Source organism: Chiloscyllium punctatum, chromosome 10 (genome assembly GCF_047496795.1).
Source record: "Chiloscyllium punctatum isolate Juve2018m chromosome 10, sChiPun1.3, whole genome shotgun sequence".
NCBI classification, from domain to species: domain Eukaryota; kingdom Metazoa; phylum Chordata; class Chondrichthyes; order Orectolobiformes; family Hemiscylliidae; genus Chiloscyllium; species Chiloscyllium punctatum.
This window is the reverse complement of record NC_092748.1, coordinates 54,936,780-54,960,572: the sequence shown is the minus strand read 5'-3', so window position 1 is coordinate 54,960,572 and position 23,793 is coordinate 54,936,780. Positions and strand designations below refer to the sequence as shown.

The 23,793-nt window shown below is 41.9% G+C and overlaps 1 protein-coding gene across 2 annotated transcripts in view; it reads right to left on the bottom strand.

The window, feature by feature from the left end:
- Positions 1–20,234, bottom strand: part of atf2 (activating transcription factor 2) — a 139,371-nt gene extending 119,137 nt beyond the window's left edge. Inside the window, exons 1-2 of one of the 2 annotated variants that reach the window (XM_072579174.1) lie at positions 20,158–20,199; positions 13,924–13,990 (exon numbers count right to left, since the gene is read on the bottom strand). The gene's annotated coding sequence lies outside the window, so the exon portion shown is untranslated. Of the gene's footprint in view, positions 1–13,923; positions 13,991–20,157 lie in introns of both variants that reach the window. The other variant, XM_072579173.1, reaches the window with a different exon arrangement.
- Between the last annotated feature and the right edge of the window lie 3,559 nt (positions 20,235–23,793).

The following is a 23,793-nucleotide window of genomic DNA, read 5'->3' as shown; positions in this document are numbered from 1 at the left end:
GCAGAGCTGAGGTTCAAGAACACAAGGGACTGTCATAGTGGTCGCTCAAAAGGAGTAGGAACTGAACAGTCAGAGCAACGATTTCAGAAATGGCAATGCCAACAGCAGTAATTTAAAAAGAGAGGGAACAGAGAGCTGTAAAGAGTGACAGTGAAAAGTCAAAGCACAACAGGATCTGATGACACAAAAGCAAAGTACTGTCACAATACAGGGTGTCACGTGGGATAATATTTTTGGTAGGGGAGACAAGGGCTACTGGTAATGACTGCTAGTCTATTAATCCAGACACTCAGCTAACGTGCTGGGAAGCCAGGTTTGATTCTCCACATGGCATATGGTGTAATTTGAATTTCATTTAAAAAATCAAGAACCTACTGATGGTCATGAAATTATTGATTGTTGGAAATGCCACCTGGTTCCCTAATGTCATTCACGGAAAGAAATCTGTCATCCTCACTTAAGATGAGGAACAAGTGGTTAGAGGAGATTTCAGGAAAAATATTTTCACCCAGAGGTGGTAGAAATATTAAACGCACTGAGCAGGTGGTGGAGCTGGGGACTCTCACAGCATTTAAGCAGCATCTAAATGAACACATAAAATGGCTGGGCATAGTATTTTACTGACCAAGTACAGGTCATGGATTAATGTGGTTTGGCATTTGCTGTTTTGCATAGAATTGACAAAATATGGAGCTGGAAAAAGCACAGCAGGTCAAGCAGCATCAAAAGTGCAGAAGAGTCAACATTTTAGGCATAACTCTTCATCAGGTTTGGGGAAGGGGAAATGGGCTGAGAAATAGAGGGTGGGGCTGTGGGAAAGGTAGATGGAATAGCGATAGGTGGATGCACGTAGGAGGTGATGGTGATTGGTCAATGGGAGGGATGGAGTGGATAGATGGGAAGGAAAATGGGAAGGTTAGGTCAAGGGGGGCAGGGGGGGTGGAGGAAGGATGAGATTGGGGGGTGGGGAGATTTGGAATAGACATGGAGGACTGAAGGGCCTGTTTCTATGCTGTATACTCTGGCCAGTTAATATGGCCCAACAAGCCACTCAGTTCTATCAATCACTACAAAAAATTAAAAATGGACCCAGGCACCAGAAATGACAACAGCAGAAACAGCCCTGTCGACTCTGCAAAGTCCTCCTTACTAACAGCTAGGGGCGAGTGCCAAAATTGGGACAGCAGGCTCAGAAACTGGTCAAGCAGCCTGACAAAGTCATAGTCATGGAATTGTACCCTATAGATAATCCATCACCAGCCTTTGATATGTCCTGTCCAACCGCAGGACAGACCCAGTAGAGGTGGTGGTACAGTGAGACGGAGTTGCCTTTGGAGTCCTCAATTTTGACTTCAGATCTCATGAACCCTCACGACATCAGGTTAAACATGCACAAGGAAACCTCTTGCTGATTACTATGTACTGTTCTCGCTCAGGTGATGGATCAGCATCCCTCAATGTTGAACGACAATTGGAGAAAACACAGACGGATATTCTTCTTTATTTTTGTTTATGTTTTAAATGTGGTGTAAGGATAAGGTGTGCTTTGCTTAAAAACTAGAAGTTGAACCATTGGAATCACATCTGGATGCAGCATCTCATACCTGCCTTTAAATAAGACAAAAGTTAGGGTCTAGGCTATCTCCTTAATATGTTTTGAGGGGGTTTGATCTGGTCTATAATACAGTCCACAGTCAAAAGAACAGAAAAGCACTAATACACTCTTTACATATATATTTTTGTTGCTAATAGATATCTAAGAGCATTTCCTATGAATACTGCAGGTCAGATCATGAAGTAAATTCAAGGAAAGAACTAAAAGGAAGGCCAAGCTGCAGTATAGCATCAGTCAATTAAATGTTACTGGAATCAGAATGCAATGTGAATCAAGTTTGGAATGCCAATAAAAATGTATAAATGTAACTGGGTGGGGACAGTTCTTGGTGTAAAAAGAGCAAAGATACTTTCTGAGACAGAAGTAATGAACTTCATTTTTAAATGTGACAGTTGTTTCAATACAACATTTAGCATGTTTGCACAATTATTGTGCTACCATAAAATTTATATGATGGTTAGCATTGTCATTCCTTTTCATTGGCTGGCCATTGGCTGAGAGAAAAGGGACAGAGGCAAGACTTACGAACAACAATTTCTGACAAATCAGAAGTTTTCTATGAATGAAAGAAAACGTTTTTAGTGAGCTATGCAATTCATTTCCAGCAAATAGCATTCAATTTGTAAGCTTTCTGCATCCTAGGTGGTTTTAGCTCAAGAGTGTTTAGAGAATGACACTAGTGAATTACCTTAGTGGAGTGCACTACCAAAGAAGACACATGTTGAGAATTAGTGTAGGCAGAGCATAACTCCATCATAAGATCAGAAGCAGGAATGCTTGCTGATGATTGTACTATGATCAGCATTATTTCTGACTCTTCAGATACTGAAGCAGTCAGTGTTCAAACACAACAAGACATGGACAATATTCAGTGTTGGGCTGACAAATTGCCTGGCATATGTGTGCAATGACCATCTCTAATAAGAGAAAATCTAATCAACATCTTTTGACATTATTGAATCCACTACTACCAACACCCTGGGGATTACCATTAACCAGAAACTCAACTGGACTCACCATACATATACAGTGGCAACAAGAAAAGGTCAGAGGTGAGGAATACTGCAGTGAGTAACTCACTTCCTGACTCCCCACAGCCTGTCTACCATCTACAAGACACAAGTCAGAAGCCTAACAGAATATTCCCCACATGCCCAGATGAGTGCAGCTCCAACAACACTCAAGAAACTTGACACCATCCAGGACAAAGTAGCCTACTTGATTAGCACCATATTCCCCCACCACCACCACCACCATTTATTAGTACAACAATATGCACTGCAGAAATTCACCAAGGATCTGAAGACTACTCATTCCAAAGTCATGACCACTTCCATCTAGGAGAACATGGGCATCCGACACACTACCACTTCCCTTCAAATCACTCACCACCTTGATTTGGAAATATATCATTCTCCTTCCCTGTCACTAGGTTAATTTCCTGGAATTCCCTCCCTAATGGCATTGTGGGTCTGTAATGACATGGACTGATGCAGTTCAAGAGACAACTCACCACCACTTCTCAAGGGCATCTAGAGATGGTCAATAAATGCTGGCCAGTCAGATATACCCATATACCATGAGTGAATAAGAAAAAAATGACAACTAGAAGCATCTAATTGATTTCAGAATTATCCACTTTAAAAACATTTCTTTTCTTTTTTCTTTCTCTATATTAGAGCTTATTAATAACTTTTCAACTAGGAAGGGGTACTTCCCATGGGAAGCTAGAGAAGTGATTGCTGGGCCTCTTGCTGAGATATTTGTATCATCGATAGTCACAGGTGAGGTGCCAGAAGACTGGAGGTTGGCGAACGTGATGCCACTGTTTAAGAAGGGTGGCAAGGACAAGCCAGGGAACTATAGACCAGTGAGCCTCGGTGGTGGGCAAGTTGTTGGAGGCAATCCTGAGGGACAAGATGTACATGTATTTGGAAAGGCAAGGACTGATTAGGGATAGTCAACATGGCTTTGTGCGTGGGAAATCATGTCTCACAAACTTGATTGAGATTTTTGAAGAAGTAACAAAGAAGATTGATGAGGGCAGAATGGTAGATGTGACCTATATGGACTTCAGTAAGGCGTTCGACAAGGTTCCCCATGAGAGACTGATTAGCAAGGTTAGATCTCATGGAATAAAGGGAGAACTAGCCATTTGGATATAGAACTGGCTCAAAGGTTGAAGACAGAGGGTGGTGGTGGAGGGTTGTTTTTCAGACTGGAGGCCTGTGACCAGTGGAGTGCCACAAGGATCAGTGATTGGTCCTCTACTTTGTGTCATTTACATAAATGATTTGGATGCGAGCACAAGAAGTACACTTGGTAAGTTTGCAGATGACACCAAAATTGGCAGCGAAGAGGGTTTCCTCAGATTACAACAGGATCTTGACCAGATGGGCCAATGGGCTGAGAAGTGGCAGATGGAGTTTAATTCAGATAAATGTCAGATAAATTTTCCCTGGACTGTCGGAGGCTGGAGGTGACCTTATAGAGGTTTACAAAATTATGAGAGGCATGGCTAGGGTAAAAAGGCAAAGACTTTTCCCTGGGGTCTGGGAGTCCAGAACTAGAGGGCAAGGTTTAGGGTAAGAGGGGAAAGATATAAGAGAGACCCATGGGGCAACTTTTTCACAGAGTGTGGTACGGGTATGGAATGAGCTGCCAGAGGAAGTGGTGGAGGCTAGTACAATTGCAATATTTAAGAGGCATTTGGGTGGGTATATGAATAGGAAGGGTTTGGAGGGATATGGGCCGGGTGCTGGCAGGTGGGACTAGATTCGGTTGAGATATCTGGTCGGCATGGACGGGTTGGACCGAAGGGTCTGTTTCCATGCTGTACATCTCTATGACTATGTTTTAAAAACATCTGTATGTCTTAATTTCAAATAATTTTGAAAAGATTTATAAAACATAAAATCTACACAAAAGCTATTTAAAGAATTTTTTTACAATGTGATGATTTACTACATTTTCAATGCTCTGCAGCAAATAAAATTATATGACTGAAAACAGTGCTTTGTTTTTCTTGTGCGAATTTCAACTTTGTCTCTCTGGCACTACAGCTTCCAAGAGTATTCTTATACCTTACCCAAGAGTGAGCTGAAACAGTGAGAAATGGCAGTCTGGAGAGACAATGGGTAAACCTGGGCATGTCCTTACCAAGTATCTATTTCTGCACTGGGAGGAGAAATCACTGAACAGCAATCAAAGAAAGCAAAAAAGACTTGGCACTTATGTTGCATTTTATCATATCACTTTGAAGCATTTCAAAGCACTTCACAGTAAATTTATCTTAAATACCATTATTTTAATATAGATTCCTGATTTATTTTAGCTCTACCACACCCAAAGATACAGTATGTTGATTAGTAAATACTTTGTGCAGAATCTAGTACTGAGGCATACAAACCAGAAAATTAGTTCACCTCACCTTGGGAATTAGGTCTATTGGATTCACTCGACTGACACCTGTTTTTCAGTCAGAAGATCATTTTGACTCATGGTGAAAAGTTGAAACTTGAAGTTTAGAAGAATGAGAGATTCATCAATTGAAATATTAAAGATTCTCAAAGGACTTGACAGGGCAAAAGCTGAAGTACTTTTTCCAATTTGTTGGAGAGACAATAATATGGACAAAGTTTAAAAATAAGGAGATTCCCATTTAAGGCAGAAATTAGAATAATCTCTTTTTCTCAGAGCATCACGTGCTATTGGAACTCTTTCGCCAGAGTGCGGTGGAGGAGGGATCATTGCATACTTTTAAGGCACAGGTGGAGAGTCTCGTGACTAATAAGGGAATTGTTAGTATAAGTAGACTGGAATGTAAAATCAAGGCCGCAACAGAGCAGCCATGATCTTATGGAACGGCAGAGCAGACAAGAGGGCTGAAAAGGTCTATATCTGCTCCTAATTTGTACACTCATACACCCATAACAACTATAAATCCCCAAATGAGATTAGCTAACTTTATGTTTTATATGACATAGCACCAAACTCAGAACAAATTACCCTCTGATCAGTAGATACAAACTATGACAAAGTTTGTAAATTTCAATAGATTAAACAGTGCATATGCTTTGTGATGTGATTTTCTCCCATCTAGCAGACGTAAAAATACAACCTTCTGTAAACAGGTCTATGATCAATTTTAGGCAGTTATTTCTATTGCCTGAAGCAAAATGATCATGCCAGGTGGTCTTATAGCTGCAACTACTTTGAGGAAAAGAGACAACATAAAAAGGAATTGCCCCACTGTTTGAAGATCATTATAAAGATCTGTTTCAACCGCCTTCTCCCAGTGACCGACGAATTCTTTCTTGAGAGGTAGTACAATTTCCACCACAAAAACATATTTGTTGTATGACAAATTTAAGAAAAACACAAATTAATATTACGACCTCACAAAAGCCTCTGAGACTCTGCCAACCATGAAGACTTATAGAATATCCCCCTCAACTTTGCCTGCCTGCAGAAAATTGTCACCATCCTAAACCAATTTCATGATGACATTGAAGTTGTGTTTGATACCAACTGAGATATCACAAATCTTAATTTAATGAAAACAGAAGATAAAGCTATGTCATTGAACGAACTCTCTTCTCCACCTTTCTTGTTTAAAACTGCAGAAACTTCCAGCAAATTTACAGGAGTAGGTAACAAATGGAAGGTTCCTGGAAAACTAAGGTCCTCTTTCCACAGTAAACAAATTCACCAATTAATTAACAAGTTCAGAAGATGCAATTCATTTTGTGTCTCTTGGGAACCTCTTCTTGATGAAGACAGACAGACATGACGACATTCATTATAGTCTCCAATGTGTAAGGCTCAGCCTTCAGCCAGCCTTTGAAGAGAATAGATATGCACCGGGATCTTAAACCTGAGATTAGGATGATGATTCACTGGGCAGCAGTAATTCGCTATACACTGGAGACTTGGACAAACAACAGCAGGAACCACAAAACACTGGAGAAGTATCACTAGTAATACTACTCCAAATCTGGGGACAAGAAAGGTGGTTCAGCAGCAGCTTCTTCTCCCAAGCCAACTTACCCAACATCGAGGTGGCAATCACTGAAAAGGAGTTCCATTTGGAAAACCAGCATCGTGTAACTTTATGTCTGACACCAGATTTCTTAAGCAATGGTTCTACTGGAACTCAGTCATGGCAGGAGAGTCACCCTCAACTTTGCCTGCCCTCAAAATTGTCACCATCCTAAACCAATCAAGCTGTGATTGACACCAATTGAAATACCACAAATCCTAATTTAATGAAAACTGAAGACAAAGCTGTGTCATTGAACCAACTCTCTTCTCCATCTTTCTCGTTCTATACTGCAGAAACCTCCAGCAAATTACCCACAGATGGAGGTAACAAATTTAGAAAAGCAGTAGAATGCCCTCAAAACATCCCTGAAGTGATCAAACACAGCCAATGTCACCCACAGAAAGAACCTGAATAATGACACACCAAAATGGAAACAGCTCATTCACCAAACACAAAGATTTTTTGGGAATGTTCAGAGGTAAAAATCAAGGTAGAGGGAACATATAAACATCCAAACAACTCATCTATCTAACCCTTCCAACACCACCTACATGCACAGAATCTAAAGGGCATGCACTGTGTTTAGCCATTTCAGAACCCATCAAACCAGAGTGATTGATCCAAGTCATCTTTCATCCAAGGGTCTGCTAAGAAAGGACTGTTTCATGCCCCCTAAAGCCAATTAGTTAGTCAAGGTAATCAGTACTTTTTTTTTTGGCTCTGATAGGCACTGAGGAACACAGATAGCTCAGTCAGTACAGCATCAGGCTTTTAATCTCAGAGTCCAAGGTTCAAGTAATTGCTCTGGCATGGCTTTTAGGGACCCTCTTGTGGTGCAAATGGTAGTGTGCCTATCTCTAAGCCAGTAGGCCCAGCTTCAAATCCCACCTGCTCCAGAGGTGTGCAATAACATCTTTGAACAGGTTGATTAGAAAAATGGGTTAAATTTTAAAAAGGCAGCCACATAGGACATTTACATCAGATGCCTACACATCGACTACAGCTCTGCCTTCAACACCATAATACCCTCCAGCTAAGCTCAAAATTTCAAGACCGAGGTCTCAGCTCCATCCTCTGCAAATGGATCCTCAACTTTCTGACCCACAGACTGCAGTCAGTGATGATAGACTACTGCACTGCCTCCACGATAACTCTCAACACTGGAGCCCCCCTAAGGATGCGTTCTCAGCCCCTACTGTACTCCCAGTATACCCTAGACTGTGTAACCAAATTCCAAATTAAAGGCCATCTACAACTTTACTAGGATGGATATCAAACAATGCTGAGTCAGAATAATGAAAGGAGATAGTAGGCTTAGTGTTATGGTGCAATGATAGCACTCTCTCTCAAGGTTGGCAAAAAAAAAATGATCATTGACTTCAGGAAGATATACGGAGCTGAAAATGTGTTGCTGGAAAAGTGCAGGAGGTCAGGCAGCCTCCAAGGAGCAGGAGAATTGAAGTTTCGGGCATGAGCCCTTCTTCAGGTGAAGGGGTAAACATAGGGGAATGGGTCTGGGTGGGTTGCGCTTCGGCGGGTCGGTGTGGACTTGTTGGGCCGAAGGGCCTGTTTCCACACTGTAACTAATCTAATGTAATCTAATCTAATCTAAAAATCGTGTCATTAACATAATGCTTAACACCAACCATCTGATCTCACAATTTCCATCAACCCTTAACATTAAGAACAAAAGATCGGTAATGGGACAGTAGCTTGATAATAGAATATTACACTTTCATACCTGAACTTTGGGACAATAGTTAAGCAAAGAAAGCAAGCCTTACAATCAATATTGCCTCCAAACTACAAAGCTGCATAGAAACCCAGAAGTTACTGTGCAAGCACAGCACAAGATGGGCTTCCTTAAGTTTTCTTGCTTATGCAGTTGCACAAAAACAGTAAAGGTCTTGCACACAAAACAAATAGACTGCGCACAAACAAAATTAAACAGCCTTTACTGTCATAGTGCCTTTCCGGACATAGGATGTCCCAAAGTACTTTAGGCAACGGAGTCATTTTGAAGTATAGTCACTGCCACAATTAGAAATCACAGTAGCCAATTTGTGCAAAGGTTCACAACAGTGATATGATAATGACTTGGTAATCTGTTTTTTCGATCTGAAAGAGAGGGCAGGAACTTGATTAAACATTTCAATCAAAAAAGTGCAATGTACAATAGCATAATAAAACCAGGAGGTCTGAACTGGAGTGTCTAGATTTCTGTGTTCAAGTCTCTGGAATAAGACTTGAATCAATGACTTCCTGAATCAGAAGCGTGAGTGCTACTATGTGAGTCATAGCTGACACAAAGGTGGGCTTCATCAAAAATTCACCATTACATGGTTACTTGATGAAAGGAGATTGATTTATTTCACTTGTGAAATGCAAGTTCATTATATTGATTGGTTTGCTATACTAACCATACAATGATATTTACACTATATATAAATGCTTATATTTCCTTAATGTCTTTAATAGTGAGGAGGTCTTGCCAGGCTAACAACAGACTGGTCAAATTTGACAACAAAGTCACTATATGAAAATGAAAGAATCGACACTTATTTCAAAGTAAGATAAATTGGTTACATTTCCTTGGTTTATCCAGTGAACGACAACAGTGGTATGCGTATTTTGAAGGAATGTCCAATCAAAATTGTTGAGCTGGAGTCAGAAGTGCAAGTATTGCATGACAGAGACAGGGAAGAGTTACATGGACATTTTGATCTAGGCTGAAGTCACATCCTTAGATTTGGAAGTGTTACAGATCTGAATAATGGTCAGGATATCATGCTGTGACTTAAAGTCAGACAGGTAAGGCAACTCCAGGTGCAGTGCTGGAATAGCATCTTTGACTTTAAGCAACAAGGTCTATTTTTCTGCTCAGATGGACAAGGGCAAGATCTGCATGGTAGATAAGTAAAAATCGCAACATGTAGGGAGCAAATCCAATGCCACCTTACTTTCAAATGCTCTACCATATACTTTAGGCTCTCTGTTCCTTCTGACCGACGCTGCTTATTTTCCACTTTAATCACTGTTATACTCTACAACCTTCACATTTCTTTAATAGTTTTCGAATTTAACCTTTTTGAATCTTGCTCATTCCTTCAAGCCTTCGTTAGTTTAAAACCATATACACTGCCCTAGTCATTTGATTTGCCAGGACACTAGTGTTAGGGGCAGCACAGTGGCTTAGTGGTTAACAGTGCTGCCTCATAGTACAAGGGACCTGGGTTTAATTCCAGCCTTGGGTGACTATTTGTGTGATGTTTGGATATTTTCCCCATATCTATACATGGGTTTCCTCCAAGTGCTCTGGTTTCTTCCCACAGTCCAAAGATGTGCAGGTTAGATGGATTGGCCATTAAATTGTCCATAGTGTTCAAAGATGTGCAAGTTAGGTGGATAAACCATGGAAAACACAAGGTAACAGGAATAGGATTGGGGTGGGCATTCCTGATATACGATATGGATATAGAATCCCTACAGCATGGAAACAGGCCCTTTGGACCAACAAGTCCACACCAGCCCTCCAAAGAGAAACCCACCCAGACCCATTTCCCTACTGCTCTTCAGTTGCCCCAGACTAATACACCTAACCTACATATCCTTGAACACGATGAGCAATTTTAGCATGAGCTGAAAATGTGTTGCTGGAAAAGCGCAGCAGGTCAGACAGCATCCACGGAGCAGGAGAATCGACGTTTCAGGCATGAGCCCTTCTTCAGGCATGACACCCTCCTCATTCCTGAAGAAGGGCTCATGCCCGAAATGTCGATTCTCCTGCTCCTTGGATGCTGCCTGACCTGCTGCGCTTTTCCAGCAACACATTTTCAGCTCTGATCTCCAGTAGCTGCAGTCCTCTCTTTCTCCTAGCAACTTTAGCATGGCCAATTCACCTAACCTGCACATCTTTGGATTGTAGGGGGAAACCAGAGCACCCGGAGAAAACACACACACACACACACACACACACACACACACACATACATTCTCCCTGTGTGTGTGTGTGTGTGGGTTTGCACAGTCGCTCAAGGTGGGAATCGAACCCAGTCCCTGCTGCTGTGAGGCAACAGGTGTTAACCACTGAGCCACCATGATGGGCTTATGCCAGATTCTCCTGCTCTGCAAATGCTGCCTGACCTGCTGTGCTTTTCCAGCACCACACTTAGGACTAAGGTTGTGCTGAGTCTGGGATTCTCTAAGGAAGGATGGTACAGACTTGGAGTGAGGCCTGCTTCTGCTCTGTAAGGATTTTATGATTCTATAAAAGATGCCACGTTTCAGAGGAATGGCTTCTTCTTTCCCTGGTACTGGTGCAAGTGCTCCAGGAATCAAAAAACCTGCCTATCACACCAATCGTTCAGCCACACATTTAATCCCCACACTTGTCTTGTCCCGATGTCATTTTGTGCATGGATCAAGTAATAATTAAACATGATTATCTGCAAAGTTCTAGATTGAGATTGTGGTTCTAGCTCCTCAAATTCTTGCGATGTCATTAGGCCCTAATAAGGTGCATAGAACAAGCATAACACAGTAATCAGCTGGGATTTAACCCTTCATTTAAACTGAGCAAAGTTGAAAAGCAAGATAGATATTTTTACACCAGTATGCCAAGAATCATCTAGGGAACAGACGTTTTGATATCTAGTATTGTGCAATGAGAAAAGGGTTCATTTAATAACATTGTAATAAAGAAGCCTCTAGGGATTTGTGATCAGACTGCGATAAATTTATAGTTTCAGAGTGAGTTACGTGACAAAAGACAGACTTAAATCTAAACAAAGCAAATTATGTGTTTGAAGGATGAGTTGGCTAGGTAGATTGGAAAACTACACTAAACAATACGATAGTAAAATTAAACAATAATTTGAAACAAGAACACATTTCCTCAAGGGATTAAAAACCCCTCAAGATGAGTGGTTCAACTCAAACTAAAGGATGTTAAGGCAAGTACCTGATTACTGGGGAAGTTAATAATATTGCCACATACAATAAGCCTTAGGAGTAGGAGGATTTTAGAATTCAGCAAAGGATAACCAAGAAATTGATTTTTAAAAAAGAGCGTAAACTAATGTAATATAAAAAACACATTGTAAATGCAACACTTAGATATTAATTGTACAGTCCTGGTCACCATATTATTACAAACAGGAACAGAAGTGTGAATGCAAAACAAATTTACAATGATATTAGATCAGTCTATGTAGTTGTGACTATCAGGAAAGGATGAACAGACTGGATTTCTTTTCTGAAAGAAAGATCAAAGACTAACCTGACAAAGATCTTTAAAATTATAAAAAGTGTTGATAAATTGAGCACAGGAAGAGCTTCACTTACAGCAAGTTGCAAATATAGAACCCATGAAATAAGATAACCGCCAAGAAATCAAATTTGCAATTTAGAAGAAGCTTCACTCAAAACGTGATGAGAGCATGCCACTCATTACCACAGGCAGTAATCAAGGTTTGAGTAGTAGTAGAGATACATTTCCAGGGTAAACTAGATAAGCAACAAAAAACAAATTGCTGGAAAAGCTCAGCAGGTCTGGCAGCATCTGAAAAAAGAAATTAGAGTTAACATTTCAGGTCCAGTGACTCTTCCTCAGACTGGATGGTTGCTAGGAAAGTGTTAGTTTTTATGACAGGTGGGGACAGAGCCCAAAGAGAGAGAAGAGAAGAACAGTTGGACAGACAAAGGAGTGGATAATGATTTGGCTAGGAGGGTGAAGAGCCTCAGCTGAGGATTCCCCAGATTGCTCAACCAGGTCCAAAGCAACTCCTGCACTTACGACTCACTCCCTCTCTTCCCTGCCACAACAGCAATAGGGTTCCCCTTGTCCTTACCTACTATTCATCTCGGATCCACATCCAGAAGATCATTAGCCACCTTTTCTGCTACCCCCAGACACATATTTCCCTCTCCTCCCCCGTCCACCTTCCACAGGGACATTCTCTCTGGGACACCCTGGTGCACTCTTTCTTCACTTTTCACACCCCACCACAGCACCATGGCACTTTTACTTTGTTGAAGGTGTAACACTTGCCTATTTACCTCCTCTCTCGTATCCGAGGGCCGAAACATAGCTTCAAGGTGAAGCAGCACTTCACACTTGCACTTCACACAATCTAGTCTACTACATTGTGGTCTCCTCTACACTGGGGAAATGAAGCATAGACTGGGTGAGCGCTTCGCAGAACTCCTACATTCTGTCGCGAAAAACAGCCCTGACCTTCTAGTTGCTTGCCACTTCAACACATCACTCTGTTCAATATCTGACTCAGGCTTGTTTCACTGCGCCAGCGAAGCTCAACATAAACTGAAAGAACACCACCTCATTTTCCACTTGGGGACCTTGTAGTCTTCTAGACTCAATATTGAGTTCAATAACTTTAGGACTTGAGCACTATGTCCTAGCACCAAGCCCCATACACCAGGCCTTGTTATCTCAGAGTCTGCTATGACACACAACCCAGTCTCCATTAACAGCTATTCACCCTCCTTGTTATCCACTCCTTTGTCTGTCCAACTGTTCTTCTCTCTCTTTGGGCTCTATCCCCAGCTATCGTTTACTCCTTACCTCTCTCCCTACCACATTTTCTGCATTAAAAAAAAACAATGTTTTCCTAGCTACTATCAGTTCTGAGGAAGGATCAGCTGATCCAAAACATTAACTGTGATTTCTCATCACAGATGCAGCCAGACCCTGCTGAGTTTTTCCACCAATTTCTGTTTTTGCTTTTGATTCTGATTTACAGTATCCACAGTTCTTTTGGTTTTTAAACTAGATAAGCATGTGGGAAATGTTAATATATGCAGTACTGACAGCATTCGAAGAAGATTGTGAGAACGTTGAAGTGTAGCAAAACATCAGCTTTGACTGGATGGGGTGAACATCATGTTTCTGTGCTGTATGGTTATGTAAATCTATGTTAAAAAAAACTCCAACTGATATACCAAAAGGAAGAGATGAGCAAAACCAAGTTTGGACCACCCATTTGAGGCAGAGGCAAGAAAAATTAAAATGAAGAATAAGGAAATGGCAGAGACAGTAAACAAATACTTTGTGCCTATCTTCATGGTAGAAGACATAAAAATATTCCAAAAATGGTTGCATTCTAAAGGCCTAGTCAGAATGAGGAATTCAAAGAAATAAGAAACAGTAAAGAAATAATAATGGAGAAATTATTGGGACTTAGTGTTGACAAACCCCCTGGATTAATTGCCTGCATCCTGGATTTTAATTACAGATGGTGATTACCTGACATTTTACTATATCCGAGAATGATCCCTGTGTAGTGGGTATAACAAACACAGCCCTGGTTATTCTAGAATGAAGGAATAGAAAGAAATAACAAGGAAGCTGGTTAGAAATCAAATCATTGGTAAAATGCGAGAATCTCTTTTTAAGAACATCGTAACAGGGCATTTAGAAAATCATAATATAGTTATGACTCGGAGAAAGTGAGGGCTGCAGATGCTGGAGATCAGAGTTGACAGTGTATTGCTGGAAAAGCACAGCAGGTCAGGCAGCATCTCAGGAGTGGGAGAATCGATGTTTCGGGCATAAGCCCTTCAACATTCTCCCGCTCCTCAGATGCTGCCTGACCTGCTGTGCTTTTCCAGCAACACACACTCGACTACAGTTATGACTAGGCAAAGTCAACACAAATACATGAAATAGAATATGAGCTTGACACTTCTATTTCTTTCTTGAAATTGCAATTAGCAATATACTGGGGGGACCAGTAGGTAAATTTGTCAAAAGGTGCTTGACCAGATCCCACACAGAAGCCATTACACAACATTGGGATATGGGCATTGAAGGTAATACAGTAGGACAGATTGATGATTGATATGTGGATAGAAATGAAAATGGCACTTAAAGTGCATCATTTTGCCATATTGTGGGAACTTAATGTTATTGCAATTACACACTTATGTGAAGATTTTCTAAATGAAGTTTTGTAACTACAGAACGAAGATGGCAAATTTGTCATAACTTCCATCTCATTTTGGACTAATCTACATCCAAGAAATTGTTCTGAAAACGTACCTCACATTTTAACAGTTGTGATACAAGTACACTCTAAAATAATCAAAAGGGCTACTTGCCCTAACTTTCAAAAAATTTCAACTGTTGAAAATAAACAATTAAAATTAGTCTAACAGGTATTTGAATATCAACAGAAATTGCTTCAACAACTTAAACTTCTTCAGTCTCTGGACCAGAAATGTTTACTCAATTTCTCTTTCCAGAGATGGTGCTAGGCCTGAAGTGTTCCAGCAATTTTTGTTTTTGTTACAGATTTCCAGCATCCACAGTTCTTTGGTGTTTGCACTTGAATATGTATTTGTCCTCACAAAATCAGTGATATTTCATAAAAGTTAAAATACATTCCATTTGAAAAAATGACCCAGATCAATTTCTACCTTCATGTAAATACAACTACACATCAACTAATAAAATGGACAAAATAAATGCTGTTACTGTTGTCTTCAATACCAAAGTACAAATTTGTATAGGGTTCAAAAGAAGCAAAAGCTTCCCACATTTAGCAAGTGTATTTTACCGTAAAATTGGCACAATAGCATTCAGTGCATCAAAGCAAAAATTCCAGCCAGGTGCTTCCTACTCTTCATCCTTGTAAAATATGTTTTCCGCCAAAGTACCGCTCAATCCTAAATTATCAGTTATAGAGTCATAGAGATGTACAGAAACAGACCCTTCGGTCCAAAGCATCCATACCAACCAGATAGCCTAACCGAATCTAATCCCATTTGCAAGCACTTGGTCCATATCCCTCTAAACCCTTCCTATGCATATACCCAATCAGGTGCCTTTTAAATGTTGCAATTGTACCAGACTCCATCACTTCCTCTGGCAGTGCATTCCATTCACGCACCACCCTGTCTGAAAAAGTTGCCCCTTAGGTGCCTTTTATATCTTTCCAATCTCACCCTAAACCTATGGCCTCTAGTTCTGGACTCCCCCACCCCATAAATAGACTTTGTCTATTTATCCTATCCAAACCCCTAATGATTTAATAAACCTCTATAACATAACCCCTCAGCCTCTGATGCTCCAGGGAAAACAGACCCACCCTATTAAGACTCTCCGAATAGCTCAAATCCTCCAACCCTGGCAACATCCTTCTAAATCTTTTCTAGACACTTTCAAATTTCATAAACATCTTTCCAAACGTAAAGAGACCAGAATTGCATGCAATATTCCAAAAGTGGCCTAACTAATGTCCTGTACAGCCGCAACATGACCTCCCAACTCCTATACTCAATGCTCTGACCAATTAAGGAAAGCATATCAAACACCTTCTTCACTATCCTAACTGTCTGCAACTCTACTTTGAAGGAACTATGAATCCACACTCCAAGCTTTCATTGTTCAGCAACACTCCCCAGGACCATACCATTAAGTGTATAAGTCTGGATCTGATTTGCTTTCCCAAAATGCAGCACTTCGCATTATCTAAATTAAACTCCGTCTGCTACTCCTCAGCCCATTGGCCAATCTGATCAAGATCCTGTTGTACTCAGAGGTAACCTCCTTCGCCGTCCATCACACCTCCAATTTTGGTGTCATCTGCAAACTTAACTAACTACACCTCCAATGTTCACATCCAAATCATTTATGTAAGTGATGAAAAGTAGTGGACTCAACTCTGATCCTTGTGGCCCTCCACTGGTCACACAGACCTTCAGTCTGAAAAGTAACCCTCCACCACCATCCTCTGTCTTCTACCTTTAAGCCAGCTCTATATCAAATGGCTAGTTCTCCCGGTATACCATGAGATCTAACCTTGCTAACCAGTCTCCTATGAGGAACCTTATCAAACGCCTTTCTGACGTCCATATAGATCACGTTCACTGCTCTGCCCTCATCAATCCTCTTTATTACTTCAAAAAACTCAATCAAGTTAGTGAGACATGATTTCCCATGCACAAAGCCACATTGACTATCCTTAATCAGTCCTTGCCTTTCTAAATACATGTAAATCCTGTCCCTCAGGATTCCCTCCAACAACTTGCCCACCGACGTCAGGTTCACTGATCTATAGTTCCCTGGCTTTTCCTTACCACCTTTCTTATATGGTGGTATGTTTATTAAGTTTTTTGTTAAAAATTCACCTTGAATCTTTGGCTCAAGACACATTATAAACAGGAAAAAAGACCCAATAAATGTACTGTCTAAGCTGCGCAGTTGTGTACACGTATAGCTGCTCTGAAGGTCCACAAATGGTGCTTAGCATGCCAATGCCGCTTATAGGACTGACATTCAGTTCCAGAGGTTATTGCCATGCTCAGACCTCAGAGGTCCATGCAGAAGCAAAAAAAATTAGGAGCACTGCCTGTGGCTGTGTAGTGATTTATATAAAGACTAAGCTTACATAGTAAAAAGTTTACATCGATAATTTGATATTCTAGAACATTGAAACTAAATATCTTCACTTCATAGAGTGAAGGGATTCTGTCATCTGACAGAATCAAAGAATCCCTACACCATGAAAGCAGGCCAATCAGCCCATCAGGTCCACACCAAATTCAAACAGCATCCCACCCAGACCCACCCTACAAACCTGCATGTCCCATGGCCAATCCACCTGGCCTGCACATCCCTGGACACTCTGGGTAATTTAGCATGGCCAATCCACCTATCATGCATATCTTTGGATTGAGAGAGGAAACCCACACAAACATGGAGAGAATGTGCAAACTCCACTATCCTAACAAGGCAGCTACAAATGGTAGAAACCTGTAAAGTACCAAAGATCAAAGAGAACTTGATGTGTATATTCCTGAAGTTAGCAGGGCAGGTATATAAGGCAAATTAAATACTTGCCATTATTAGCTGAGGCACAATACATTACCAGGGAGGTTATTTTCAAATTTTATAAAATGAAGATAAAGCTACAATCCAAGTACTGCATGAGGTTCTGGTCAGCAAATTATAGGAAGGGTGTGGTTTCACTTGAGAGGGTGTCGAGGATATTTACCAGGTTGTTGCAAGAGTTAGAGTATATAAAAGGAAAGATTGGACAGGTTGGAATTATTTTCCTTACAGCAGTGATGGTTGAAAAGTGACCTGATAGAAGCTTACAAGATCACAGATAGGAAGGCACTTTATTCCATTAGTACAGAGGTCAATAACCAGGCGGCATAGATTTAAAGTATGAGGTTGAAAACGAAGATGAGAGTTGAGGAGAAATTTTCTTGGAACTCACTGCCTGAAAGGGTGGCAGAGTCAGAGGTTCTTCTAACAGTTAAGCTATATTTCGATATTCAATTGCATTGACAGAACCTCTAGGGCTATGGACAAGCAGCTGGAAAATGGGCTTAGTGTAGTCAGATCTTTGTTGACTGGCACATACAAAATGGGCCAAACTGCCTCCTCCTGTGCAAGAACGTCAGCTTCTAATAACACAAACCTCCTTGCCAACCATTACAATTACAGCCTGAATTGTGCAGTTCTTGTTGTGCAATGGTAGTGTCCTTACCTCTTAGCCAGGTCTGATTCAAGTCCAACCTGCTCCAGAGTTGTATCATAACATGCCTGAACAGGTTGATTAAAAATCTACAAAGAGAAAGTGAGGACTGCAGATGTTGCAGACACGACAAAGGGCTTATGCCTGAAACATCAATTCTCCTGCTCCTCGGATGCTGCCTGACCTGCTGTGCTTTTCCAGCACCACACTCTTGACTAGAAATATCTACAGCCTGAATTAAATCAATTCATGCTTATTGGGTGCATTTAGCAACAGTGTAGTAATTTTTAAAGTCATGAAAGAAACCCGTTTCTGAATCATCAATCCCTTGCTCAGACAGTGGACAGCTTTTGATGAATTCTGGCACCATGTAGTTCTGCACTGATTTAGAAGCTCCATTAAACATACATTTATGGTTCTCAATTTTGCTCTCAATCACCATCTGTGCTGTGGTTGATTCATCATCTTTAGACTCCTCTTGTCTTAAAGCAAGAAACCCCTAGGGCCTTGTTGTCTCTCTCATATAGTTCCACCTTCAGATCAATGACTTATACTGATCATTCACCCTATCCATGCTTCTCATGATTCCATTTTACGTTCAATGTTGCATACAATGTATTATCAGTCCTTCAATAGTCCAACTGATAAATCATTCTGCTATGAAGCAGCACCATTGAAACATGTTTTCATAATTTTTTTTAAAGCACACCATTTCTTTAATCTCTGGCAAGTATAATGCACTGTACTGCTACCATGTCTTTTTGATTTTTCATCCATTGCCCTTCCCCATCTATGGACAATATTGGACTGCACAGTTCTTGTCAAATAGCAGTCCTACATCACTTCAAAATGTGAGAAACGTACATCTTATTGTTTCAAACATTTACCTTCTCCTTAATGACACAACTTACAAAATCTAATTACATCAGGGTTTCAAATCTGCTGTCAAATTTGGAGAGTTTCTTCTGCTACTTCCCTCATATTGCTGAAAAGAATAAGGCCTTTTCACTCTCAAGTATTTGTCTTTATTTTGTATTATGAAACCACTTTAGTGTTGCTTCAACCTTTCTGCCTGCTCCTAAGTATCAAATACATTGCTCTACAAAGTATTGTTCCTTTTGATGAATGGTTGTTTCCAAAACCATAGAGCTCTTTGTTTTTCATTGTTTTTAACAAGATTTTGAACATTAAGCTTTGTGTCGCTTAAAAACTAACTTTGATTTACCTTGGTGGGGTCCATAGACGTTATGAACTTTTGCCCTGCACCCGTGCTTCTCAATAACAAATATACTTATCTGTCGGATTTTAAAACTGTTTATTATTGAAGAAAACAGAAGCAGTATTTATACTTTCTACGGCTGGGAAATAGCCATTATTGACGCTCAATTAATTCCTTCAGAACTGGAAACCAACGACGAGATTAAACGCGATTCTTTAGCTTTGAGGTGCAGGATTTCACACGGTGCATCATTAATAACAAGATGCTGAAAATTTTGGTTGTATGAATTGTATTAACACCCACAATGTACGATCTGACTCTGTTACAATGCAGCACAAATACCAATGACAAGGATACTATCGGTCTGCTTTCTAAAGATCGAGACACTAGTCATATTTTCTATTGCTCTGACCATTCATCTCATTCAGATGTGTCCACATCTAACACAGCACCACGATTCAAGACCAGAGAGACCCCACCCTCTACTTAACACAAGCAGTTATTCGTGAATTTGTGCAACTCCAGAAGACAGCAGCAAGCCGCACTGTGAGGAAACCTCCTCGAGCTGGAAGGAAGCCTCAGGAATCGGAGCCCCAGCGGCCGGGCACCGTCGCCATGTTAACAGATAACGTTTGTGAACAGACCCAACCCAAGGCCGCTCTCACACACACACTCATGAACCAGTGCTCGTTGTGACAATAAGCGCCGCTCGTAATGTCATGAGAAGAAGCCTGGAACCGCCTAAATTACTGATTATCGTTGTTTACAAACTTACCACAAGGGCTGATTCTTGCTGACGGCCAAGCGGGGCGACACCTCGCGAGAGTTCAACACAGGAACCCTCGCCCCGACGTCAACTGGTCACGTGACCCAAGGCTGGGAGGCGCTGTGAAGTTAAGGTTCAGTCGTTAGTACACAAGACGCTGCTGCGGGTCACTCAGTGGTCAGTGGGGGGTTAGTTAATGGTAACATGACAGAAGAGAACCACCATGCGGCAGTTCATAGTGACTGGTGACAGGAGGGAATCAATTTTGGTCAGTTAATGGTAGATGGTGTGGTACAAGGAACTGCTGTGATAACAGTACTCAGCACCTACTTGCCTCTCAGTATCAACACTGCTTTAATAGTCACCCACACCTCCGCTAGTCTGACAGACAGTGTCCCTTATTTTCAATAGTCGGTAACCTGATTATAGGGCTCATCTAACAAGTAGGATCCCATGCTTGCAGAATTTGATTCAATCAACCTGAAGCATTGAGGGTGAAGGGGAATCGCAGTACCTTAGGAACACCTAATTTGGAGGTGTGGGTTTTGGACTGGGGTGTTCAAAGTTAAAAATCACACAACACCAGTTTGTAGTCCAGCAGGTTTATTTGGAAGCACTAGTTTTCCGTCTTTTACTCCACAAATACCTGATGAAGGACCAGCGTTGGGAAAGCTAGTGCTTCTAAATAAACCTGTTGGACTATAAAACTGGTGTTGTGTGATTTTTAACTTAGGAACACAATTTGTATTGTTCAGTCATCCCAAATGGAAATTCTGACTTATCCAAGATGGAACAGTAGAAAAGTAGTCTGTTAACATGGAATGGAGAAATGAAGCTGTGTTCCACCAGCAGACTTATGGAGTAATAGGTGAGAATGCAAGTTATGAGGATGACACGAAGAACATAGAACATTATAGCGCAGTGTAGGCCCTTCGGCCCTCGATGGTTTCACAGGGCAGTGCAACAATCTGAAGCCCAGGATTTCGCTGCTCCTTGGATGCTGCCTGAACTGCTGTGCTTTACCTCTCTTTAGAGGTAAAAACAATGACTGCAGATGCTGGAAACCAGATTCTGGATTAGTGGTGCTGGAAAAGTACAGCAGTTCAGGCAGCATCCAAGTAGCTTCGAAATCGACGTTTTGGGCAAAAGCCCCTCATCAGGAATAAAGGCAGTGAGCCTGAAGTGTGGAGAGATAAGCTAGAGGAGGGTGGGGGTGGGGAGAAAGTAGCATAGAGTACAATGGGTGAGTGGGGGAGGGGATGAAGGTGATAGTCAGGGAGGAGAGGGTGGAGTGGATAGGTGGAAAAGGAGATAGGCAGGCAGGACAACTCTGGACAAGTCATGGGGACAGTTACTGAGCTGGAAGTTTAGAACTAGGGTAAGGTGGGGGAAGGGGAAATGAGGAAACTATTGAAGTCCACATTGATGCCCTGGGGTTGAAGTGTTCCGAGGCGGAAGATGAGGTGTTCTTCCTCCAGGCGTCTGGTGGTGAGGGAGCAGCGGTGAAGGAGGCCCAGGACCTTCATGTCCTCGGCAGAGTGGGAGGGGGAGTTGAAATGTTGGGCCACGGGGCGGTGTGGTTGGTTGGTGCGGGTGTCCCGGAGATGTTCCCAAAAGCGCTCTGCTAGGAGGCGCCCAGTCTCCCCAATGTAGAGGAGACTGCATCGGGAACAACGGATACAATAAATGATATTAGTGGATGGGCAAGTAAAACTTTGATGCATGTGGAAGGCTCCTTTAGGGCCTTGGATAGAGGTGAGGGAGGAGGTGTGGGCGCAGGTTTTACAGTTCCAGGGGTGGCAGGGGAAAGTGCCAGTATTGGAGGGTGGGTTGTTTGGGGGCATGGACCTGACCAGGTAGTCGCGGAGGGAACGGTCTTTGCGGAAGGCAGAAAGGGGTGGGGAGGGAAATATATCCCTGGTGATGGGGTCTGTTCGGAGGTGGTGGAAATGTCGGCGGATGATTTGGTTTATGCGAAGGTTGGTAGGGTGGAAGGTGAGCACCAGGGGCGTTCTGTCCTTGTTATGGTTGGAGGGGTGGGGTCTGAGGGCGGAGGTGCGGGATGTAGACGAGATGCATTGGAGGGCATCTTTAACCACGTGGGAAGGGAAATTGCGGTCTCTAAAGAAGGAGGCCATCTGGTGTGTTCTGTGGTGGAACTGGTCCTCCTGGGAGCAGGTCCGGTGGAGGCGGAGGAATTGGGAATATGGGATAGCATTTTTGCAAGAGGTAGGCTGGGAAGAGGTGTAATCCAGGTAGCTGTGGGAGTTGGTGGGTTTGTAAAAAATTGTCAGTGTCAAGTCGGTCGTCATTAATGGAGATGGAGAGTTCCAGGAAGGGGAGGGAGGTGTCAGAGATGGTCCAGGTAAATTTAAGGTCAGGGTGGAATGTGTTGGTGAAGTTGATGAATTGCTCAACCTCCTCGCGGGAGCACGAGGTGGCACCAATGCAGTCATCAATGTAGCGGAGGAAGAGGTGGGGAGTGGTGCCGGTGTAATTATGGAAGATCAACTGCTCTATGTAGCCAACAAAGAGACAGGCATAGCTGGGGTCCATACATGTGCCCATGGCTACCCCTTTGGTCAGGAGGAAGTGGGAGGATTCAAAGGAGAAATTGTTAAGGGTGAGGACCAGTTCGGCCAAACAAATGAGAGTGTTGGTGGAAGGGTACTGTTGGGGACATCTGGAGAGGAAAAAACGGAGGGCTTGGAGGTCCTAGTCATGGCGGATGGAGGTATATTTTTTACCTTGTTGATTTGAAGCCCATCTAACCTACACTATTCCATTCTCATCCATATGCCTATCCATTTAGATTCCTGTAAAAGTGCTGAGTCTACAACTGCTGCAGGCAGTGTGTTCCATGCCCCTACTACTCTCGGAGTAAAGAAACTACCTCTGACATCTGTCCTATATTTATCACCTCTCAATTTGAAGCTAGCCCCTCGTGCTATCCATCACCACCTCGGAAAAAGTCTCTCACTGTCCACTCGGTCTAACTCACTGATTATCTTATATGTCTCGATTAAGTCACCTCTCAACCTTCTCTCTAACAAAAACAACCTGAAGTCCTGAAACCTTACTTCGTTAAGACCTTCTCTCCATACCAGCCAACATCCTAGTAAATGTCCTCTGAACTCTTTCCAAAGCTTTCACACCCTTACCATAATGCAGTGACCAGAATTGCATGCAATACTCCAAGGGCAGCCACACCAGAGTTTTGTACAGTTGAAGCATGACCTCATGGTTCTGAAACTCGATACCTCTACTAATAAAAGCTGACACACTATATGCCTTCTTAACAGCATTATCAACCTGGGTAACAACTTTGATTGATCTGTGTATATGGACACCAAGATCTCTGTGCTCATCTACACTACTAAGAATCTTACCATTTGCCCAATACTCGACATTCCTGTTACTCCTTCCAAAGTGAATCACGTTACATTTTTCTGCATTAAACTCCATTTGCAACCTCTCAGCCCAGCTCTGCCACTTATCTATGTCCCTCTGTAACCTACAACATCCTTCAGCACTATCCACAACTGTACCAACCTTAATGTCATCCACAAATTTACTAACCCACCCTTCTACGCCCTCATCCAGGTCATTTATAAAAAATGACAAACAGCAGTGGCCCGAAAACAG